We start from the raw sequence: 22,988 nt of genomic DNA on the forward strand, positions 1-22,988 counted from the left end.
TATTTATCCCCATTTATGATGTGCCCACCACTGTGCTGAGCATCCTGCGCACTCTGCTTCATGTAACCTCCACAAACACCCTATGAGGTAAGTCATATTAACCCCTACTTTTAAAAAGAAAAAATGATGCTTAGAAAGGCAAAGAAAACCTGGTTTTAGCTACAATTGGTTGGATTTTACATAATATTTCCCTGCGCGTCTTGGGTGCTTGTACCGTGGCTGAGCATCACAGCGGGTGTCAAAGGGAGGTCCGTGGCCTGTCCGGGTACCCAAGACACTGACAGGGGCTCCGCAAGGTCAAAACAACGTTCACAATGACACTGGGACGCTCTTCCTTTTCCAGTGTGCGTCCGTTTGCAGGGATGGGGCGGAAGGAAAGCGGGAGAAGCCGCGGTGCAGACGCGCCCGACGCGAGGCCGCGCACAGACTGCACTGCGGACGCCGCGCTCCCCCACCTGGCTCCCAGACTGGAAAACGCCGCTTCACTGAAGCTTGCCTTCGATGAAGCAGAGTAAGTATTAAGTTCATTACATCTCAACCCTTGAGACTGCGCGAGGAAGAAGGAAGGAGGCGTGATGCACTGGCACGCGTGTCCACGCACCGCAGTCGTCCCAAGAAAAGGCACCTGCCCCATCGTCCGAGGGATCACGCTGAACGCTCCTCTCCAGGACTACCGTTGTACTTGAAAGAACGAATGGAAACTCGTGGGCCTGCAGACTCAGGTAATTGCAGACGTGTTCTCGATAATTAATTAAGAGAACCCGTTAAGTGAAGGAAAACAACAGACAATGTCTGTCGCCAATGGGAACACTCGAGCTTTCAAGTGGAAATTAGAATTTTGGGAAAACGAAACTTGCCAGCTTCTGAATACTTAAAGACTCTTCTGATAAGATCTGTGGTAGCGTTAATGAATGCGACATCTTGATATGGTATAAAGAAATGTGTCAACACTTGGATGATCCTCGTAACTGAGTGAGCCAATATTTTCCAAAGGCCCCATGCATCTGTTACAGAGTCGTGCACAGGTGAAACAGTGACTCAACGTGCAAAATTGCCCATAGATTTTAGGGTAACATACAATGAAAATTTCAGTGATAAGTTTTCAGATTCCACATTATAGCTAACTTTTCAGAAACTGGCCATCGAGTCTTGATTTAATATCAAAAAAGTCTATTAAAATGCATTTCACTTTTCCAACTACATATCTGCATGAGGCTAAGTTTTTTCCTATCCTACAGGCAAGACAATATACAGCAAGACCTTGAGTGCAGAAGAAGTTAGGAGAATCTGTGCTCCCTTAAGTCACACGTGAAAAAGATTTGTGAAAATGCCACTTTTCTCACTGAGGTTTTTGGGAAAATATAGTTACTTACCATAAAAATGTTAATTATGTAACATGTAATCAGTTCATTACTGTTATTTTAAATTAGATAAGCGATTTTTAAATTTCTCAGTTGTAATTTCTAGTACAATAAATATTTGTAGCTATAACCAACATTTTTTAAATAAAAAAAAAGCTCTTTGGGACCCTCAATAATTTTTAAGAGTGTAAAAGGGTCCTGAGGCCAAAATGTTGGAGACCCGATATTGTACCAGGACCTCCCCAGGGCAGTGAGATCCCAGAGCGAAGGGTTTTTCGGGGGCCTAGAAAAGTGTATGAGACTCAGGTAGAAACACAGCTATTGGCTCCAAATCTACAAAAAGAAAACAATAAAAATTAAATGTAATAAATGTCTAATTAAATGTCTACAAAGTGGACCAGCACGCCAGCTCCATCCCATTACATTCAGCCTTCACGAAGACTTCATTCCATCAAATGCAACCTACAGGGTCAATTTCCTCCCTTCACAAATTCCCTGAAGTACACTCAGTAATTGTCGGGAACTCATAACAAATCATATATTGAGTAACATAGTGCCAAATAATTTCTAAAGCTCAAATGTAAAAGTCCTTACAAAAATTCTTAAGACAAAGAAGTCTATTTAACGAGGATATGGGTGCAGCTAGTATGTTTGGTATGCTGGGCGCTGGGGCCTCCAGAAGTCAGAGTACACGCGCTCATGAAGTCCTGCTTCAAACACAGCATCTCATGGCCTTTAAGTTATCCCCCTCCTGGGAACTCTTCAGGGAAAGGAGATGTCTTCCCCAGGCGAAACACTTTCCTCAGACCTTTGGCAGGACGGAGGCAGAGAAGAACGTAATGAAAATACAATAATCCAATCAGCAGAGGGACACAATGGGAGGAGAGACCAGACGCTCAGGCTTTGCGTCTGAGCAGCGGCACATCCCCGGCCGGAGGAGTCAGCAGAGCTCTCGTACCCAGACTCTCCTCATTTGGGGTAAGCAAGACGGGGCTGATGGCTGAGAAGAGCCGTGGGCGTCTCACCAGGGAGAGAGAAAGTGTGAAAGAACAGGCTCGGGCACTTCCCGGAGGGTAGCCAGCTTCCCGCAGAGCCAGTCACTCAGAGAGCCTCCCTGGGCTGTTCTGGGAGGCCCCTGCCCTCGCTCGCACCTCGGAATCACGCTCCCTTGCCAGTGAGCAGTGCCCGGTACTCCAGAGGCCTCTCTCGGCTCCATTCCTTAAAGAGTGTCTTCCTCATTTCTCCCATGCCCTCAGCCCGACCGAGCAAAGCAAAGCAGTGTTGGCCCCTCATCCAGCCCGCTGCTGTCGTGGCTCTGAGACACTGTGGTTGCCTTTTACAGGGGTCTCCAGCGATGGCATTTCCCGCAGTGTCACAGGTAACTTGTTTTCTTCCTCATCTGATTTTTTTATAGTTTCTGCTATAAATGCATTTACTTTCGTTTTTTTTTTTAATTTTAGAGGATATGAGTAAGGTATCTGGCTCATAAGAGGTCTACGACAGAAAGTAATCACCATTATTTGGCAATTAATCAGACCGTGCCCCATCATTTCCCACATCGCAATCAGGAGCTCTGCACTGTCAAGAGAGGAACGAGTCACTTCCGTTTTCTGGAGCTGCCTAGTTTCCTAAAAAATTAAAATAAGAAGAGAAAAGTGGAAAAACAGAATTATAAAACGTGTGATCTACTTTAAATGTTTCATTTAACAAATCATACATATACCTGCAAAACCACAATACAATAAAATTGTGCAATTGATGATATAATTTCAAGATTTGTGAAAACAAGTGATGTACTGAGCGCACACTGTGTAGGACCTGCAGCCTGTAAGGAGACCACGGCTGACCTCTGGGATGGACGAACGCTTCCTTCAATCACATCAGGGAAGCTCTGCCATTCAGTGGCATCATTTGGAGATAAAAATAAAGTCTAAAATTGGATTTCATTGCCAAGTTGCCTTCCTTAAGTGCCTCCTCCTTTTGCCAACACCAGTAGGTTCTGTTGCTATTAGTCTTTATTCCTTGTATTAATCCCAGCATTTTTTCATGCAAAATTCTGGGCTTCCCAACCAGAGTAAAAGTGTCGTATGCTCTGCTGTGACTTTTCATGCTTATAACAGACATGTAACTTACTGCTTGAATTACTGACGCATGTTGAATAGCAGGGTTTATTTTTAAGTACTAACTAATAAAAATGCACTTTTCTCCGCAATATATTTATATTTTTTCTTTTCCCTCCCGTCTCGTACACATCCTAGAGATCTGCATCTATTCTCCAAGCCTGTTCTCTCGTACAAAAGGAGGAAACCTCAAATCAATCTTTTCTTTGCTTTCTGTCCAAACCCCTTGGAGCAAGGATGCCACCCCTTCCCCCGACTCCCCCCTAGAAGGCTATCGAGGACCTCTCAGCAGCTGTTCCATCATCCCTCACGAGGCAGACACCTCCTTGCATTGCAATTTCAGTTGATGCAGTTGTGACTAAGGCATCAGATGCACTTTCTCTGGACATTCAGCCCCTGATCACTGAAAAGCCAGAGGTTTGTATGATGGCCTCTGGCAAGAATCTTCTCCCATCTGGTTCTAGTTCAGCACTGGCCTTTGACAGCCCTCCATCTCACACTGAGACTCTAAGTGAGTGTGGAAACTGCATGGCTTTCTGGCAAGTTGAGTGGGTCCACGGAGAGCTGTTAATTTTACAAGTTAGGCCAAGGGGGCGGTTTGTGTTTCAGCGTCATGTAGACTTAAGCTTATCACCAATTTCCGCAGGACAGGTGTATCTTATTTCACATAGAGGAAGATCTGTTATCAGATCCAAAGTTCTTTTAAATTATGACTTTACTCTAAGGGGACCACAGTGGTTTTAAAGAAAGAAGCAACTGATATCTCCAGATACCCCTTGAGGATATCATAGAGAGATCCATCCGGTCCTCACCATTTCCTCAGCCCATTCCCCTTAGTTGAAGCCATTGCTTCTCATCTAGAAAACGGCAATAGCTGCCTAATGGGTCTCCCTGCCTCCTTTCTTGCCCCTTGCCACCTTCCTTCCGCTCATTGCCAGAACAATTTTTTTGAAACACAAATCTGAGCACGACTGCCCCCTAGCTCAGATCCCTGCAGTAGCTCTCCATTGTTTATAGAAGAAAGTACACATTCCTCAGCAGGAGTGCAAGGCTCCCTATAACAGAAGGCGATAAAACAATAGAAACTGGTGGAATCTGTGAGTGGAATTCTTTTTTTTAAGGAGTTGGGTGGGCCATACCAGTCATATGCATGGTATCATTTTGGCCCCTGGTGACAGCTTAAAACTCACTCTAGGTTCTCACTCATGCTACTCAAGGGCCTGGAAGGACCTCAGTGCTGCTCGCCACTCCTGCCTCTTCCCCGAGCTCATATCTAGCTCACAGAACTCAGTTCCAATGGAGTCTCCACCAAGAATCTTTTCCTGGTAGTGAGTCTGGAGTAAGTGTCCTTGCCCTGCTCTCTGCGGCCCCTCAGTGACAGCACTGAGCACACCGTTGCTTGCTGGACTCTTCGATTAGACCAAGACTTCCCTGCTGACAGTGAGGGGCTTTCTCCTCCTGCAGTGAGTACACAGAATAAACGCAGATAGTGGACATGCGTTTTGTCTACCCAGGACCTCCTCTTCCCTTTTCTTGGAAAATGCAGCTGCTGCCCACCCCCTTCATTTAAAGAACTGTCCTTTCTCTGCTCCTTATGGTTCAGGCAAGGCTGCTAAACCAGAGGACTCCACTGCCATCCTAAAGGAGGACACATGACCCAACAGGGACCAATCAAATTCTTCCACCTGGGAATGGGCACCGTTCAAAAAAGAATGAAAGGCAACTGGAGCTGTGACATCTGTTGGCAGCTCTCTGGAGGAGCCTCAAGTGCCCCAGCTCCTGGATTTTACTCTTCAAGGCTTTCATACCAATGAGCTGTTGTTGTGTAACAAATAATCCCAACATTAGGTAGCATAAAATATCCATTTGTCTCAAAATTCTGGAGGTGAGCACTGTGGGCTTGGCTACATTGGGCGTTTCTCCTGGTCTTGGAAGCGTTCACACGTGCGTCTGAGATCAGCTGTCAGTGGACCGGAGGCTGGCTGGTCTAGGGTGGCCTCAGCTGGGATTATCTCTCTTCTACTTGGTGTTTCATCTTCCAGCAGTCTGGCTTGAACTTATTCACACGCAGCTGGGTAGTGTTCCAGGAGATAGAGTGGAAGCATACAAAGCTTGCTGAGGCCAGGCTCAGACTTGGCACATAAGCATTTCCACTTCATTCTATTGGCCAAAGCAAGTCACTGGACCAGCCCAGATTCAAGGAGATGCTAACTAGGCTCTGCTCCTTGATGGGAAGAGCTGCAAAGTCATACTGCAAAGGAGCGGGCACAGAGAGGGGTGGAAAAGTGTGGTCATGCCTGCAAGCCACCACGCTTTTGTCCTTCAGTTCCCTGTTAATCTTCCAACACATCCCCTTTTTAATTAAAAATAGTCAAAGTCAGCCTCTGTTGTTTGCAGTTTTCAAACCATAACTTAAACCTGCTTGGGAATGAATGAATAAATGGATAAGTGAGGATATGTTACAATGGGTCAAATGTCATCCACGGGAGAGTGTTGAAGGGGCAGGGTAGAAGGGTGCCACACCTTGTCATGGGGCTGGGGGAGCTGCAGAGGATGCTGTGTGCCACTTGCCTGTGAGTACCTCGGATGTTAGGACCATTTTCCTTTCCAACCTCCTAACTCGCCCTGTGGCCACAGACACAGTAGCTTGAAATCTCCCTGAGAGCCAGACATAGAACAATAAGCCATTCACTGGGAACTGCTCTCTCGTCTCTACCTAAATCGAATATTTGAGACCCTGTGAGTTTATATTGGGTGACTGTCCTCAGGTGTGCATTAATATAGCCCCATATTATACTCTAGATTGGCTTAAATGCAAGACAAATTTTTAAGGAAAGGATATTTTGAGCTAGGGAAAAGTCTTAAGGCTGAGGGATCTTTAGATATGATCCGGTGTTCCCCAACTTAAGTCCTTCCTGCCCCTGTTCTCACTCCTTTCCAATAAAATGTCCACTTCCTCAGGGGCAGATCAGAAGGATGTTAGGGAAAAAACACCTTATATAAATAAGAGACACCAAAGTGTGAATGACTGATGATGCGGGGTCGGTGAGCCAAGGAGTCGAAAGAAAGATTTCTTGGACTCTCAAGATCTTTCAGTAGTGCTCTTTTATTTAGAGAATAGTGTGGAATAGCATGGGGACAGGACCCACGGGCAGTCAGAGCTCCTGCTGTTGCCCCGAGTTGAGGGTTAGGGCTAATTTTATAAGGCATGGGTATGTGAGTCATCTCTTTACAAGACAAAGGAAAGAACATGAAAAAAAGTTAAAATGGTATCAGTGCAGGTGGGGTCTGGTCATTGGGTGATCCCATGATTTTTAGACAAGAATCAAATCGGATTAAGTAAAGGTTAGAAAGGTTAGAAGCCACTACCCTAAATCAGTTACATGAGATTGCCAGACAGCAACCAACTTAAGTTCTTGCCTTCCCCATTAAGAGTTTCTAGGGACAAGGTCATCTCTCTTCTTCTTCCTGGTACAGAGAGGGAGGCACCTTTTACAGATAGAGATTTACCTTACAAATGTAAATGTGACCTAACAAAGGGCAAGTTCCATTCCTCAGAGCCTCCTGCCCTGTCCCAGTTTATCGAAAGCAATCAGCCCAAAACAATCCCGATGCCAAAGAGACATATCCTGGGGTGGCCAATTTCAGGTCCCTACAAGGTCATCCCCCCTTCCTTCACAAATGCAAATATCTCTCAAAGAGCAAGCAAAATTCCAGTCCTCAGAGCCTGCTTCTCATCTGCAGTTTTTTAAAATTAACCAGGCTAAAATCCTCATCAACTGATGTGTCACGTGCCTGTATTTAGAGGATAATTTATAATGTTAGAGAGAAGATTTCTTAACCCAGAAATACCTTTTGTAAGTAAAATCCCAGGAAATATGAAGGAGACGTCCTTAGGCAGCTATAGGCAGTTTCGTTGTTTTTTGTGGTGATGATGTAAATAATGAAAAAGTAGTATTTGAGCATGCATCTGACAGGGGATTTTTGTGATGTTTAGAATTTTCTCGCCTTTGAAAGGCATGGTTACCTTGGCCTTCAGAATGTTCCAGAAGCTAATCGTTCTGGTAATTTATAATAAAGAAATACTGATGAAAATGGAAAATTCCTCAAAGTTTTTGCAGCTTTAAATCCAGCATCTGGGGTTTAAACAGCATCCTTAGCTAAAACGAGTTCTCCTTTGGTTGCATGAGCATTTCTCACCATCTGTAAACCACAAAACTGTCATCGGCGTGCTGAGATTCACATCTTTGCGGGTGAGACAAAGAGGAGCCATATCTGCTCTCACCACATCTCAGGCTTGGGACACGCGCCAGGGCAGCCAGATAGGATCTCCAGGGCTGAGAGGGATGGTGTGAGGCTCCCTGTGCGGGAGGCCTCCCTGGAGGCAGAGCAGTGACCTCAGTGGGAAAACGAAAACAGTTCCGTAAAAACACTTAGCTTGGAAATGATCTGCCTGAACTTGAGACCAGTGAAGGGATTGTATTTCCAACACCCTTTCAAAGAGAAAAGCCATTTTCCGTTAATCCTGTGTGGGGAAGAAATCCCACAGTGCTCCTTCTTGACTGAGAGATGAGGATTCAGGCAAACAGGATCTCAACTCCAGCTCTACAGAAACACACAGTAAGGGGATCGCCCTTAAAAGAACCAACCGACAACTTTTCCTTCAAAAACTAGGGCTGGCCCCATGGCTGAGTGGTTAAGTTCGCGCGCTCCGCTGCAGGCGGCCCAGTGTTTCATTAGTTCGAATCCTGGGCGCGGACATGGCACTGCTCATCGGACCACGCTGAGGCAGCGTCCCACATGCCACAACTAGAAGAACCCACAACGAAGAATACACAACTATGTACCGGGGGGCTTTGTGGAGAAAAAGGGAAAAATAAAAATCTTTAAAAAAAAAAAAAAAAAAAACCAGAGCAGAGATGTGCTCCTGGGAAGTGCAGCTCTGGGAAGACCCAGCCACACAAGTGACTTCTGATATTTTCCTCCCCTCTAGGATTTCTCTCAGCATCCTTCTGATGCCACCTATGGAGACTCAGTATGTCCCTATCTTTACAGCCTAAACGCAGACAAAGGAACAAAGGTTGGACATTTCAAAAGAAACATTACCTAGGTACAAACTTCCAGTTTTAAATAAATAGGCCCTGGGGTTGTACTGTACGGCATGGTGACTCTAGCTGATGCGGGGTCGGTGAGCCGAGGAGTCGAAAGAAAGATTTCTTGGACTCTCAAGATCTGGCAGTAGTGCTCTTTTATTTAGAGAATAGTATGGAATAGCATGGGGACAGGGCCCATGGGCAGTCAGAGTCTGCTGCCGCCGCTTTTGCTCCCCCCGCTGGCATGGGGACAGGGCCCATGGGCAGGCAGAGCAGCTGCTGCTGCCCCTGCTGGCATGGGGACAGGACCCATGGGCAGTGAGAGCTGGTGCGTGGGGACAGGACCCACGGGCAGTCAGAGCTCCTGCTGCTGCCCCGAGTTGAGGGTTAGGGCTAATTTTATAAGGCATGGGTATGTGAATCATTTCTTTACAAGACAAAGGAGAGAACATGAAAAAAAGTTAAAATGGTATCAGTGTAGGTGGGGTCTGGTCGTTGGGTGATCCCATGACTTTTAGACAAGAATCAAATCGGATTAAGTAAAGGTCAGAAGCCACCACCCTAAATCAGTTACATGAGATTGCCAGACAGCAACCAACTTAAGTTCTTGCCTTCCCCATTAAGAGTTTCTAGGGATAAGTTCATCTCTCTTCTTCTTCCTGGTACAGAGAGGGAGACACCTTTTACAGATAGAGATTTACCTTACAAATGTAAATGTGTCCCAACAAGGGCAAGTTCCATTCCTCAGAGCCTCCTTCCCTGTCCCAGTTTATCAAAAGCAATCAGCCCCAAAACAATCCCAATGCCAAAGAGACATATCTTGGGATGGCCAATTTCAGGTCCCTACAATGTCATCCCCCTTCCTTCACAAATGCAAATGTCTCTCAAAAGGGCAAGCAAAATTCCAGTCCTCAGAGCCTGCTTCTCATCTGTAGTTTTAAAAATAACCAGCCTAAAATCCTCATCATAGCTACTAATACTGTGTAGCATGTTTGAAAGTTGCTAAGAGAGTAGATCTTAAAAGTCCTCACCACAAGAAAAAAACTTCTGTTTGTAACCATGTATGGTAAAAATGTCAACTAGACTTATTGTGATGATCATTTCACAACATATACAAATATCGAATCATTATGTTGTACACCTTAAACTAATATAATGGTATATGTCAATTATACCTCGGTTTAAAAAAACACACAAATAAATAAACAAAAGGACCTTTACCTAAAATTCAGAAACACAATGGGGAGATTAATCAAGAAAACGTCAAAACAATCTAGAAGCAGCATCAGGCTAAGAGCAGGCTTCTGATTCCTACCTGGTCGACCTCCTATTCGATTCTGTTCTGAGCCCGGTTCCTTGCCTACAGAGCTCTCAATAACTCTTGGTCTCCCAGCCCTCGGGTATGTGTCTTTCAGGGCATTAGAGGACCAGCTCTAGGGATGGGCAGTTTGGTGTGGATTTAGAATTCTGTCACCATGAATACAACCTTACCACCTCTTCGAATGATATTTATAGAAAATTAACCTAGCCAGACACATTATGGTAGGCAACATCAGAGAGCTCTCCCTTGTTTGGCTAATGGCAGATTTGGACCCATGGTCTTGGTCTCATCAGCAAAGGGCTCTGGCTGGAAGCACCCGAGAGAGCATCTTTGACGAAAAAGTCCAAGAACCCTTGGACTTTCTCTGAGGTCTTCTCTAGTCCCACAAGTTTCAGCTCTGAAGCTACAGAAGTTTCTGCCGACAATTTAACCAACACCTTTTTTTTTTTTTTGTCCTAATGAAAACTCACATCCAAAGTCTGTGTATTTCAGAACCATCTATGAACATGACAAATCTTAGGAGTCTCCTAGCTCCCTCTTTGCTTTGGGAGCTAGAAAGCTCATATTTGAATTTGCCATCCTCAGAAGTTGTACAAAATTTTCAGCTATAAATTTCTGAGTCTAACTTTACCCCTGGATTTGTTCTATCTTTACTTTTCTCTCTTAAATTTATCCCTTTGCCAATTTTTGGCCTATTTCCACTTATGTACTTTTGTTAGATCCCTCAAATTCAATTGTCACCAACTCAGCATCCTAAAAATTGAAAAGAAATGGCTAGATGTTCTCCGAGTGCAATGCTCTTCTTGACAATCTATTGTCTGAGCTGTTTTACAGCCCTGTTGGGGCAGAAGTTAGCTTGTACGTTTTTCTGTGGTTGAGTTAGAAATAATTTCTTTCTCGTGGAACAGGTAATCTCAGAATGTATGGCTTATGGTTCTGTTAGACAATAACCAGTTTTATACCTAATTTAGCGCTCTTAACCTAATTCTGGATACCTAGATTCTGAAATGCTCTTTGGACTGGTTTAAAAAGCTTAGTTTCCTTTGGTAATTAATGAGTTAAATAGAATCTCTGATGCTTCTTATATTTGTACAAAAGTAATTTTTTTAAAAAAACTCCTGAAAAGTACACTGAAACAGCAAGTAGAAAAATGGACAGTACTATGTATTTGTCAAGATCCATAAAACTTTTCAGCACAGAAAGTAAACTTTCATATGTGCAAATTAAAAATAAATCATTTAGGAGGTCAGGGGAACCCCAGACGGAGTACAGAATGCGAGAAAAGAGTCTAACTGAACTGCAAGTACATGAAACAAACCTCAGTGAAGGGGACGGGGAGAGAGTTCACCAAGTGACAAAATGAGTGGAGTCTGTAAGACTGAGGGGAAAAGTAACTGTACATAGAGCTGTACCCTAGTTGATAAAATTGTTCCCCGTAGGGATATAGGTTAACAAATCTCAAACCACTATACATGTATACTAGAATTCACAATTAAATGAATGAATGGCAGATGGTAGAATTCAGGTTTCTTACTACTGAAGAGAGAGTTAATAAATAATAATAAATAAATAATAAATAATAAATAAATAAATAAGCTAAGAGAGGAGCCTGGATTAGAATTGGAGACATCAGTATAAATTCATATTTGGCTTAATATGGATACAGATAGTTACATATAGAACTATTAATAGATACATGGTTACTACACACGTATATTTCCTTGCTCAGTGAGCTAAGAGGGCCTAGAAGCAACAACACTCCAATAGCAATGAGCTTGCCTACCATCCAGATCTTGGTTTCTATGACCATTTTCCAATAAAAGGAACCAAGGTTTGGAGAAATGGCTCTTTTTAGAAGTGGGGCAGGAATTATATAAGATGAGCCTGAAGCATCTTGTAGTGCCAGGCAGAAAGGAATGCTCCGGAAAATAAATAAATAAACAAAATGATGGAGCTATGTCACAGGGATCTAGGAGCCAAGTGGCACAGCTCCCAGTGACTGAAAAGTTGGAAGAATTTGAGCAACAAAATAAGTAAATAAATATTGGATTATAACCCAAAGTATAAAATAAACATTGAGTCCATACTGATACAAAATGATTAAACAAATCTATAGGAGAGATAAGACAAATCTTACATGCAGAGGAGTTCCAGATAATGTATGTAGATACTCTGCCCTCAAGGAGGAGTAGCATGGCTCCCCCCTCCTTAGATGTGGGCTGTGCAGAGTCACTCTCTCTTGAAGAGTTCAGTAGAGAAGGGGCGGGGCTGGGGAAACCTCACAAGTGCTACCTCAGCCAAGGTATCGAGGTCAATGTCAACAGTCATAAATGATGTTGATGTATGTATCCTTTACAAGGTGTGATAAGATTGGTATTTTACCACCATAGTGTTCCTCCCAAGAAACCATAACCCCAGTCTAATCATGAGAAAAATGTCAGACAAATCCCAACTGAGGGACAGTCTACAAAATACCTGACTCCTCGAAATATCAAGGTTATCAAGAACGCGGGAAGTCTGAGAAACTTCGACAAACCAGAGGAGTAATTTAATATCCTGCATGGGATCCTGGAACAGAAAAAGATGTTAGGTAAAAACTCAGGAAATCTGAATAAACTATGGAGTTTAGTTCATAATCATGTATCAATATTGGTTTATTAATTGTAACAAATACTCCAAATAATGTAAGCTGCTAATCATAAGAAATACTATTTCTTATAGTGTAGGGTATGTGGAACTCTACGTGCTATCTTTGCAATTTTTGTAAATCCCAAACTACTGTAAAATAAAGAAGTTTACTTAAATAAATTGGTGCATCAGAAAAATCCAAATAGAAATACATACTGCAAAATATTTGTCAATGTCATGAAAAACAAAGAAAAACTCAGACACTGTCACAGATCAGAGGGGACTAAGGAAACATGACAATTTACAACAATATGAAATCCTGGATTGAGTCACAGAACAAAAAAAAAGGGACACTAGTGGGAAAACTGGTAAAGTCCCAAAAAGTCTGTAGCTTATTTAATAGCATGGTCCCGACATTAACTTCTTAGTTTTGACAAGTGTGCTGTGATTGCGTGCGACGTCCCGGAAGCTGGGCGAAGGCATACGGGAAATATCTTTGCAACTTTTCTGTAAATCTACAATTATTTGGAAATAAAAGGGTTAAAAATTAGTTTTCGAAAAAGAGGTGAACCAGACACGCGCAGACTGGAAGCAGGGTGGACCACCATCACTGACCCAAGAGAGAGAGAAAATTGCCATCACTGGCACTAATGTTTTTAAGAAGGAAATGGCCACTAAGAGATTAAAGGAGCCTGTGGGGATCACTGATTCCCTACTGGAGACAAGGAAGTGTAGTAATCTGGATAACCAATCTAATATTAGCATTTGTCTGAGCACAGTTCAGGCCAAAGCCAAGGGAGTTCTGCTTTTCTCAGAACTCTGGGTGACAAAACACACCTCTGGTAACAATCTCAACAGGAGAGATGTATTCCAGGCGTTGGGTATTAAAGACTGGGGCACAACAGTTGAGATCTCCCTTCCTACGTGACCCTATCATCTGCCCTTTCCATGCACTGGAGGCCCAGGAGCTGTTCCCGCATGAGCATAAGAACAGGTCTTGTCTTACTGGCCTTCTAGAAGGCCAGCCCCTACAGGACAGCCACAAGCAGCCAAGATCCCGCGAGGACTGGGAAGAGCTTCTCGTCCTGGCCTGGCTGAGCTGCTTCTCCAGGCTTTTCCCAAGGTAGCTAGAAAGAGGTTTCCTGGAATTGTTTATGAGGATGCCAGAAGGTCAGCCAGAGTTCTCAGTCCCAACAGTCATTTGTTCCTCCTCTCTTACTAAAGTAACAATACCATGAGTGGCCCAACAGAGCTACTCGCACGTACTGAACACCCGCGATGTGCCAACCACAGTGCTAGGCACTGGGGAAAAGGGCGAGATTCAGAAAAATCATAATGACAATGATGATGATGATGATGATGATAAATGTGTGATACTACATGTTTACAACAGATCAAGCCCTATGCCACAAGTCCTGTCTCAATCCTTACAGTAAGTCAATGAGATAGATTATATTATCTCCATTAGACAGGTGAGAAAACGACTTCTCCCTCCAGGAAGCAGAAGATCAGGGTGGCTTGTCTGAGGTCTCTAGGAGACATCAAAGCGGTTAAGACCATGGTCTTTGAAGTCCAACAGACACAGAATCAAAGCTCAGTTCCGTCCTTTATTAGCCGTGTGGCCTTTGACGACTAATATCGCCTCTTCGTCAAGTGGTCAATAAGTAGAAGATGTCCAATCAGCACAAATTTTTGAGTGTCTCAGTCCATTAATAATGTCTGCCACAAGTTTGGGGGTGAAAGGGGACTCATATGTGCCCAGAGTTTGCCAAACTGTGCCAAGTAACTTACAAGCATAAACTCATTTTATCCTCACAACACACCATGAGATAAGGACTTATTATTACAGATCTTCTTGGCCCATGCTGGGGTTTTGTTGTTGTTAGTAACATTGAGTGGATTCCAACTCCTAGCAACCCTGTGGACAGCAGAGCAGAATGCTGCCCTGTCTTTTGGTGCCATCCTCTCACCTTCTGGGCCTTATCAGATGATGCTCTGCTGCTATTCATAGAGTTTTCATGGCCAATTTTTTCAGAAGTGGGTGGCCAGATCCTTCTTCCTAGTCTGTCTAGTCTGAAAGCTCCACCAAAACCTGCCTACCATGGGTGACCCTGCTGGTATTGGAAATACTGCTGGCATAGCTCTCAGCATCACCCCCTCAGCAGCTGCCACAGTGTAGTAACCAACAGATGGGTGGCATGGTTCCATCTTGATAAACCCATCATAAATTGCAAATATCATAAGTCGAAAATGCATTTAATGCACCCAGCCTACGGAACATCATAGCTTAGCCTCGCCTCCCTTCAATGCTCAGAACACTGACATGAACCTACAGTTGGGCAAAATCATCTAACATAAGCCTGTTTTATAAGAGCGTATCAAATATCTCAGGTAATTTGTTGAATACTGTACTGAAAGTGAAAAAAGAATGGTGGGATGAGCACAGAAGGGTTGTAAGTGTGTCAGTTGTTCACCCTCATGATCCCGGGGCAGCCTGGGAACTGCCCTCGCGGCTGCTGACCAGTGTCACCAGAGAGGATAGCAGGGCATATCGCTAGCCTGGGAAAAGAGGACAATTCAAAACTCGGAGTACGGTTTCTACTGAATGCGTATCACTTTGGAACCATCACGTGACATCATCAAGTCAAAACATCGTAAGTTGGGACTGTCTGTATGTCACTGTGGAGGAAATGTACGTTCAAAGAGTTTCACTTCACTTCTCAAAGGCCATCCAGCCAGGAAGTGAGCCAGCTGCAATTTGAGTCTGGCTCTATCTGTCCTAGTACCTGAGTCTTAACCACTCTGCTGTCACCTGCTCAACATTCCAGAAGCTCTAGGCAGCTCAGTTTCTTCTAGGTAACATAGTTTTCATTTTAACTTAAGAATCGCTGTGAGTGGTATAAATTTCTGGTGGAGGGAGTCTGAGTTGGTTTAGGTGGCCCCTTTCATCAGTAAGTGGGTGCCTTGGAAAGCAGAGTGCCTTCCCTGGGCAGCTAGAGTGCATTTGGAAGAAGAAGTGTAGAGGTAGATGATGGGGGAGAGGAGAAAGAAGGTACAAGAGGACTGAAGGCCTATGAGGGAGCTTCTTTCGGATTCGGAAGCAAACCTACAATTTATCCAATTCCTTGCCTTTGGCTGGGACCCTACCAAGAAGGCAATGCCTTCTGGACCTCAGAGCAATTTAGGGTAAGGATAAGGATGTCCAAGAGATTCCAAAGCTTCAGCCAGCCTTGATTACTGGTGGGAGCTGCTGGGAGAGTTGCGTTAAGAAGGATATAGACTAGACTCTGCCCACGCTCAGCTAGACGAAAAATGCCTTGGTTCGTTGGTAATTTCTGCCACAAATCTGGGAGTGGGAAGAGCCTCATGTATGCCCAGAATTTGCCATTCCTGCTTTAGGGGATGTCACAGCCTGAACGCACTCTGAAGGAGGAGTTCACTGGGTTCAGGTTCAGGTAGGGAGCCAAAATGTCCCAATAGCACCCTGCTTCTGCCTCCCTTGCAAACTAGGGGAAAACAGCATTGACAGCAAGAAAAGGACCAAATTTGAATTCCTTTGGTTTTAATTATTTTGAAAAGAGAGGCAGGCCACACATGCCAAGACCCTTTAGGAAGAACTAAAAACCAAAGAGATTCAGGCCAGCTGGAGGGGGTGGAGAGGGAGTTCCAGACAATTAGCCTTCCTTTGTGACAAGATCACCCCTCACCCCACCCTCCCGAAGCCTTAATAACACTCATGTGTCAACAGGACCTCAGGAGGGGGGAGAAAGCAGTGAGCTGAACCTCAAGAGTGACAGAGAAAAAAGAAAAGCAAAATCTGGAATTTCAGCTCAAATTGAACCCTCGAATGGCTTAGCTGCGGTCATTATTTTTTGTAGAACCCTCATTGGGCCTTCCTGACCACCAGGAACCTGGCCTCAGAGCTCCAGGGGCCATATCTTCCCTCTGTCCCCTTGCTACTGCCTTGCCAAACGGGCTGGCCCCACTGTCTCTGAGTCTACAGTCTTCCATCTCTGACCTCCCCCAGTGGGTCAAAGTTTCCATGGCTAGACTACTTTAATGAACAGTTCTTACAGGGTACCAAATGCCCTCTCAGGAGCCCAGAAGCCCCAAGCAGTCCCCTGGTTCCAGAAACCCCAGCCTCGCCCAGAAGTAGCAGGTGGCAGAAACCCAGACCCGGGAAAATTAGTCTCCAGGGAATCTTCTTGACTCAGGCTGTCAGGAAAGCTATGGGGGTGGGGTTACCATGAGCATTGATCCAAGGCTCGGCTTGGTCCTTGCGGGAATGAGCCCAGTGTCTCCAGGGCGGTGGCTGTAGAAAGGGTAGGACGGGAAATTTCTCCCTTCTCTTCCTGGGGAGGTGGAGTCTCTCAGAGAGAAAGCACTTTTGCTGTGTTGAGCATCTCGATGGATTTGGTTCACAAAGGTAACCATAAGCAGAGCTTGAAGCTGGAGAAAACTGAATGGCGGTACTTAATAGAATAAGAACCCCGTAGAGTTTGGAGGGTAATCCAGGGCAGAAGGTCAAATGGACCAGGAGAGGCTCGGAGCACCCAGTGCAGGGTCCTGGGGCTTGGGGGAGAGTGTCTGGGAACACGGATACCTGATGTTCAGTGTGAAGTTCTTTGCTCTTTGACTATATAAACTGTCCTTGTATCCCCCAACCACATCTCACAAATTTCAGGAAAATCTAGTAAATACACACATGGCTTTGGGCGGGGGTGAGGGGAGCATTTGCATAAACCCAGGAAAGGCCTGAGTTTCACTACTGGGTGGATGAGGAAAGAGAGAGCTTGTGTGTGTCGGCAAGCTCAGGTTGCAAGGGTTAGGGACCAGGGTGACACTGAGATCAACCCCGAAGAATTGACTAAGTCTTCCAGGGCTTTCTCCACTTCGTTCTAAGCGGGGAGTGAATTGGATTGATAGTCTCCTTTTACCTCTTTCAATGTTCTTCTCTGTGTTTAAGCTATATTAAAACCCTGTAGAGAAGTGGCGAAGAATACAAAACTCAGGATTTAAATAGACATGGGTGTGAATTCCAGCTCCATGTTACTATGTGATTCCAAGCCTCAGTTTCCTAAAACCTATTAAATGTGAGTGAATAATACATTGCTTACGATGACCCTTCCTTGTAAAGGGTCAATGAGAGAGACTACGGGCAGTGTTGGCCGTGGTGGCCGATACAGAGGAACACTCGATGAGTGGTGGTTGCTCCTGCTCTCCCATTGTGATAACGAGGAGGAGGATGACGATGATGAAGACCACACTGACAATGACTGTTTCTGATTGTAGAGCTCCTACAGTGTGGGGAAGGGAAAAAGTACTGGTTAAATAGATTTCTAAGACAAAAGGAAATAAATCTTGCAAATCTGCTCTACTGATCCTCCCTGGACCACGAAGGAAGCACCGTTGGGGAAGCCGGGTGCTCACTTACACGATCTCACTTTCCCCACAGGAGAAATCACTGCAGAGAAGGGCTCTCTTGGCACTTGGCTGTGTGGTCTTGGGGGGAGGGGTGACACAAGTAAAGTCAAACTGTGCCTCTTACCCTCTTCGATGCATCCGAACCCATATTTTTCTTGCTCCAGCAGTATGCTGGAACTTCTCTGCCGCACTCTGGAGCATCCACAAAGGCTCTAGTCCCTGAGTGATTGTCTACAAGTGTTCTCCGGGGCTCCTGTGCTACGGCCTAGGGGAGCTGCAGCAAGTTCAGGGACCCCTGCAGGGTCCACAGCTGGGACTGAGGTCTCTGTGCCTATTACCCAATGCACGAGTGGGCCGTTCTCCTCCTAGGCCCCTTGGCATATGGTGCTGGATCCCACAGTTCCCACTTTTGTCTGTGGATGGATGCCTAACTTTTACTCAGGGGGGATATGAATGAAGGACACCTTATTCAGTCATCTTGTTGAGGTCTAGAACCATCATTCTTGATACCTCTGGCCAATCTCCTTTCTGACACGTCTTCTCTGCACATCCTCCTTCTGGTCCAGCTCCCACAAAGGAGACCGTTGACTAGAAGTTGGCACTCATGTTTTACCAGTTTATCTTCGTCTGGAGCCCATCGTTTTGTTTTCAGTCTGAAAGAGCATACTTTCCCCAAGCTGTGGAAGCCAAAAGGAATTTATTTCCTTTAAAAGAAGTTTTAGGAGATGCTGTATCACTCGCTCAGGCAAATCCAGTTTGATTAAATTCCTTGTCTCCTTGTCTCCTCTTAGAGAAGAGTCAGGTTTTTAAATGAAGGTGTAAGGTGAAACTGAGGTCTTCCAGTTTCACTTTTCCATCCTACTTTCAGTACAGAAGTTCTACCTTGGAAAATGAGAGTGAGAATTGTTTCATTAATCACAGGACTTCAGGTCTTTTCAGCGGGCGATAAGGAAGAAGAAAATAGTCCTTTACCAGAATCGAGGCTTGGAGACACAAAAGCAGACTAAAAGGGAGAGGCATAGAGGCCAAGGGAAAATTCAATTGGCTTAAAAAATAAAAATAGAAGTGACAAGCTCTGTTTGAGGGGACAAAAGCCATATTTCATGGCATGATTGGCATGACATTGAAAAATGTTCTTTTTACTGTCCAAGATCGCCTCTAGGAGACTGATTTCTTTAAAAACAAATTTACCAAATACTCCACCATCACTAGAGTATTTTAGTATGCTTTTTGCTAGCTCCTAATCTTGCTATTTGTTCTCTCTTCTTTACCTAGGCGGGAAATCTCGCTGTGTGCAATGAGGTGAGTGATAGCTTCTAAATCCGGTCTGGGTTTTGAATCTCAACTCTGTTACCTAAACTGCACTAGGTCTTAGTTCCTCCATATGTAAAATAAGGAAAATAATATCTACATTATAAAGTGGTTTTAAGGATTAAGTGAGAAACTATTTACTTGTTACTATAATAAGTAATATAATTGTTTACTGTTGCTATATTACTTATTATATGCAAAGTACATCATATATGTTAATTTGTTTAATTGCCTCACAGTCAGTCCCATGTGGTATATACTGATACCAGTGCATTTTGCACATGTGAAAACAGAGGCACACAACAGTTCAGTAACTTGCACAAGGTCATCCAGGTGGGTGGGCACCTTCAAAGGGGAAGAGAACATTTACTAAACGTATGGGCAGAATTAAGGCAACAATATAGTTCTAAGTACGGATCCGAGGTCTGCCCAGCGGAAAGTCATTCTCACCTCTAGGCCTGAAGGGACAAGAGGAGAGACTGATGTAGCTGAAACCAGGAGAGAGCTGTACACACGGGAGAGACGGCCATAGACAGAGAAACCCAGCCACTGCCAAAACCACAGCTGGGCAGGAAAGGAGAGAGGGGACTAATCTCTGATCTCTCTTTTCTCCCGTCCTCTAATCTTCTGTCAGCACCTCCCATCCCACTGATCAAACTCTACTGGAAGTAAGGGGTCAGGGGAGACCAAGTGACATAGAACGTAGAGGTCAGCCTCCAGGCAAAGAGTAAGGCTGCAAACAGACAAGGAAGGGTAAATGGAGAAAAACTAAAACATGGTAGAGCTAAGATTCAAATTGAAATTCTTAACCACTCACTCCATTGCCTCTTGAGCATATCCCAGTTGTTAGCTTTTCTCCTCCGTATCTGCAAAGCCTGAATGTGTCAGCTCCAAGTCTGCCTTGAAACCACACAGCCCTTCCACTGCAAACCATGACTCATAACTCCAGTAAAGATTTGTCAGCAGGGGGGCTCACAGCTCGAGGAGCACAAATGAGTCACTTCAGAGAGGCCCCATTAGACAAGCTTTATTCCCGAGTGATTCCTCTTGCTTCTGGCCAAGGGGGTCTCTTCTTCCCTCACCCTCTACATCCATCCGTTCTTGGACCCTCCATCATCTCCCTTTTATCTCGCTTGCTAACACAAAGAGTCCTCCTTATTTTAAACCTGGGAATAGCCCGATATCCGGCTGTCCACCCCAAGGCCCTACAGGCTTCCTTCCACACCTCAGTGGGTTGAAGAAACTTTTCTGCAAAAGATGTCTCTCCACAAAAAAAAATTCTGCCTTCATTTGCTAAGAAACAATTCGTTCTTTATCAATGCATATGTATGTATAGGGCGTGACACAGAGCTCACACAAAAGAGGACTCATTAAACAGGAATTTGTAGTGGTAGCAGTATTGTCACTTTGCCCATGTGAGGTTAAACAGAAAGCTTTCGGTGACCGTAGAGAAGGATGAAAATCCAGAAGAACCAAGTTGTAGGCAAGGGAGACAACACTTCCGTGAGCGCATCCTAAAACTCATCACAGGAGACGCGCGGCAACCGCGGAAGCCGCAGCGCCTGCCCACCCGACCTCCTCACCGTGGCCTTGGCGACATTCCCTGGACTGCTCTTCTCCAGAATCACTCTCCTAGGCACCTTCATCCATAGGAGATGTTTTCTAACAAGTTACAGATGTTTTTCTTTTCCTGAGAAACACCCCAATGCATATTATTTTTCACAATGTTGAGTTTCATGCCATGAAAATTGTATTTCTGTCCTTGGGTTAGCATGATATAAGAAACTTGAACAACCATGACCAATGGAGGATAATCTTTTGTTTTTTAACTTTTAAACATTTTTGAAATTGTCCATAAGTTTTCTACCCTTTCAGACATTTGTCTAAACTGAAGTGCATTTTCCTGTCCAAATATACAGCAAGTTCGAGTTTGTTCCCATGACTTCACCTTAGTTTGCTTCTCCCATGGATCAAGTTTGTTAAACACAAAAGACATATAAGGTGAAAGAGACTTGTTTACAGGTTATTAAATCTTCATTCGTCAATTTCTTTGCTTTGAATGGTAAGCTTTGACGTCTAGACAATGGGTAGTTGTGTGAGTGGGAAAGAGAGCAGGACGATGAAGTGGAGATAAAATCCCAGAGGGAAGGGGGTGTGAAATCGGTGGTCTGTTTCACTGTGAAAATAGATATTTCTATTCCAATGCAAATTTTCACTAAGTAATTTGGCTACAGCCCACAGATGGGTGCACTTCTCGCTGCCTCCTCACTGCCATCCAAATTGCAGCTCCCATCATCCTTCACTGCATTAGATTCTCTCTCAGATGCCTCCTGGGTCTAAGCCACCCTCACGGCGCCTCAGTTGCTCCACAGAGCTCCTGCCTCTGTCCCTGCTGCTTGGAATGGGGGTGTTTGTGGGAACTACTCAGTCATTCTGCCTCATGCACACACCTGCTGGTGAAAGAGAGTTAACACCCAGGGGTTGCCCTGGACCAGTGGGACAGGAACTGAACAAGTCAGAGGTGTGTTCCCACCTGGCCTCTTAGAGGTCCCCAGTGGGATACAGGCCCAGTTGCCTACAGAATTTATCAGCATTTTCCACACCCCTGGGTTGACTTTGCCTTCCTTCTTGTCCGACACTTCCCAGTCACCCACTGCTTTCCTTGGATCACTTCCCAAAACAGACTACCTACACGCAAGCCCATGCCTTGGGCTCAGCTGTATGGAGGAATCCAGGCTGCAACAGCCTCCTCCCTTTTCCCCAGCTATCCCTTTTCACCTTCTATAATCTGTTCCACAGCAGCCAGAGTAGGCCTTCTAAAATGTTAATCATACTACGTCATTCCCCTCTCAAAAACTTCTACTGGCTTCCATCACACTCAGAATAAAATCCCAAGTCCCTTCAATGATCCCAAGGCTCAACAGGATGCAGCTACTGGTCCCTCTCTGACTCTATCTGATTTTTCTCCACACCACTTACGCTGGATGACATCATCTGGTGTATTTATCTGTTTGTGAACCATCTCCTTGACTGGAATGCAAGTTCCCTGGCAAAGGGACTTGTCTATCTTGCTCACCACCATCCCCCCAGGGCCTCGCTCAGTGCCTGACTACGTAGACCTCAAAGAATATTTGTCGAATAAATAATGGGACACATGATTTTCATTACGTACATGGATGTAATGCTAGAACTAACATTATATCAGACAAAGAGAAAAAATTTGCTGTCAACCTCTTTGTTTGAGTGACTTTGGGATATGTTTATCCAACAATGGTGAAAAATGTGATAAAAAATGGCTAAGAAGACTCGTGCCAACAATAGTCTTGGTGAGGATTAAAAAACAAAGGCCATTTCTCTTGATCAAAAGCTAGATGTAATCAAGGCTGGATTTGCCCAGGGATATTTAGCTTTATACCTATAGACTCAAAGCTATGAAAACAGCAGTATTGTTGAGATGACTGCAGGCAAAATTAGTCTATTATTGTGAGTCTGAATGCTCCAGCCCCAAATCCCATATTTTCCCTTTGAAATAATTACTTCTAAAGTGATTTCTTTTTATAAAAAGGCTTCTTAAGAATGCAACTACAACACTATAGCACAGATCAAACCCTGCCCCAGCAAATGAGGGACAGAAGAGCCGAATTTAGTCTGTAAGAAAGCTGTCCTTGACATACAAAGGGGAGTCTCAGAAAGAGTGAACTACGGCAAAGCCCTCGGAAATCACGACTCT

General features: G+C 44.5%; 1 long non-coding RNA gene across 2 annotated transcripts; it reads left to right on the plus strand.

Annotated features, from left to right (window-relative positions):
- Window positions 1-2,023: 2,023 nt before the first annotated feature.
- On the plus strand, window positions 2,024-3,571 carry LOC139041284 (uncharacterized). 2 transcript variants are annotated; one of them, XR_011496137.1, is made up of 3 exons: window positions 2,024-2,339; window positions 2,704-2,739; window positions 2,822-3,571. It is a non-coding gene; the product is annotated as an uncharacterized lncRNA (long non-coding RNA). The 2 variants fall into 2 exon arrangements; XR_011496138.1 differs by having other exon boundaries at window positions 2,039-2,339; window positions 2,618-2,739.
- The last annotated feature ends 19,417 nt before the right edge of the window (window positions 3,572-22,988 follow it).

This window comes from Equus asinus, chromosome 20 (assembly GCF_041296235.1).
Source record: "Equus asinus isolate D_3611 breed Donkey chromosome 20, EquAss-T2T_v2, whole genome shotgun sequence".
NCBI lineage: Eukaryota > Metazoa > Chordata > Mammalia > Perissodactyla > Equidae > Equus > Equus asinus.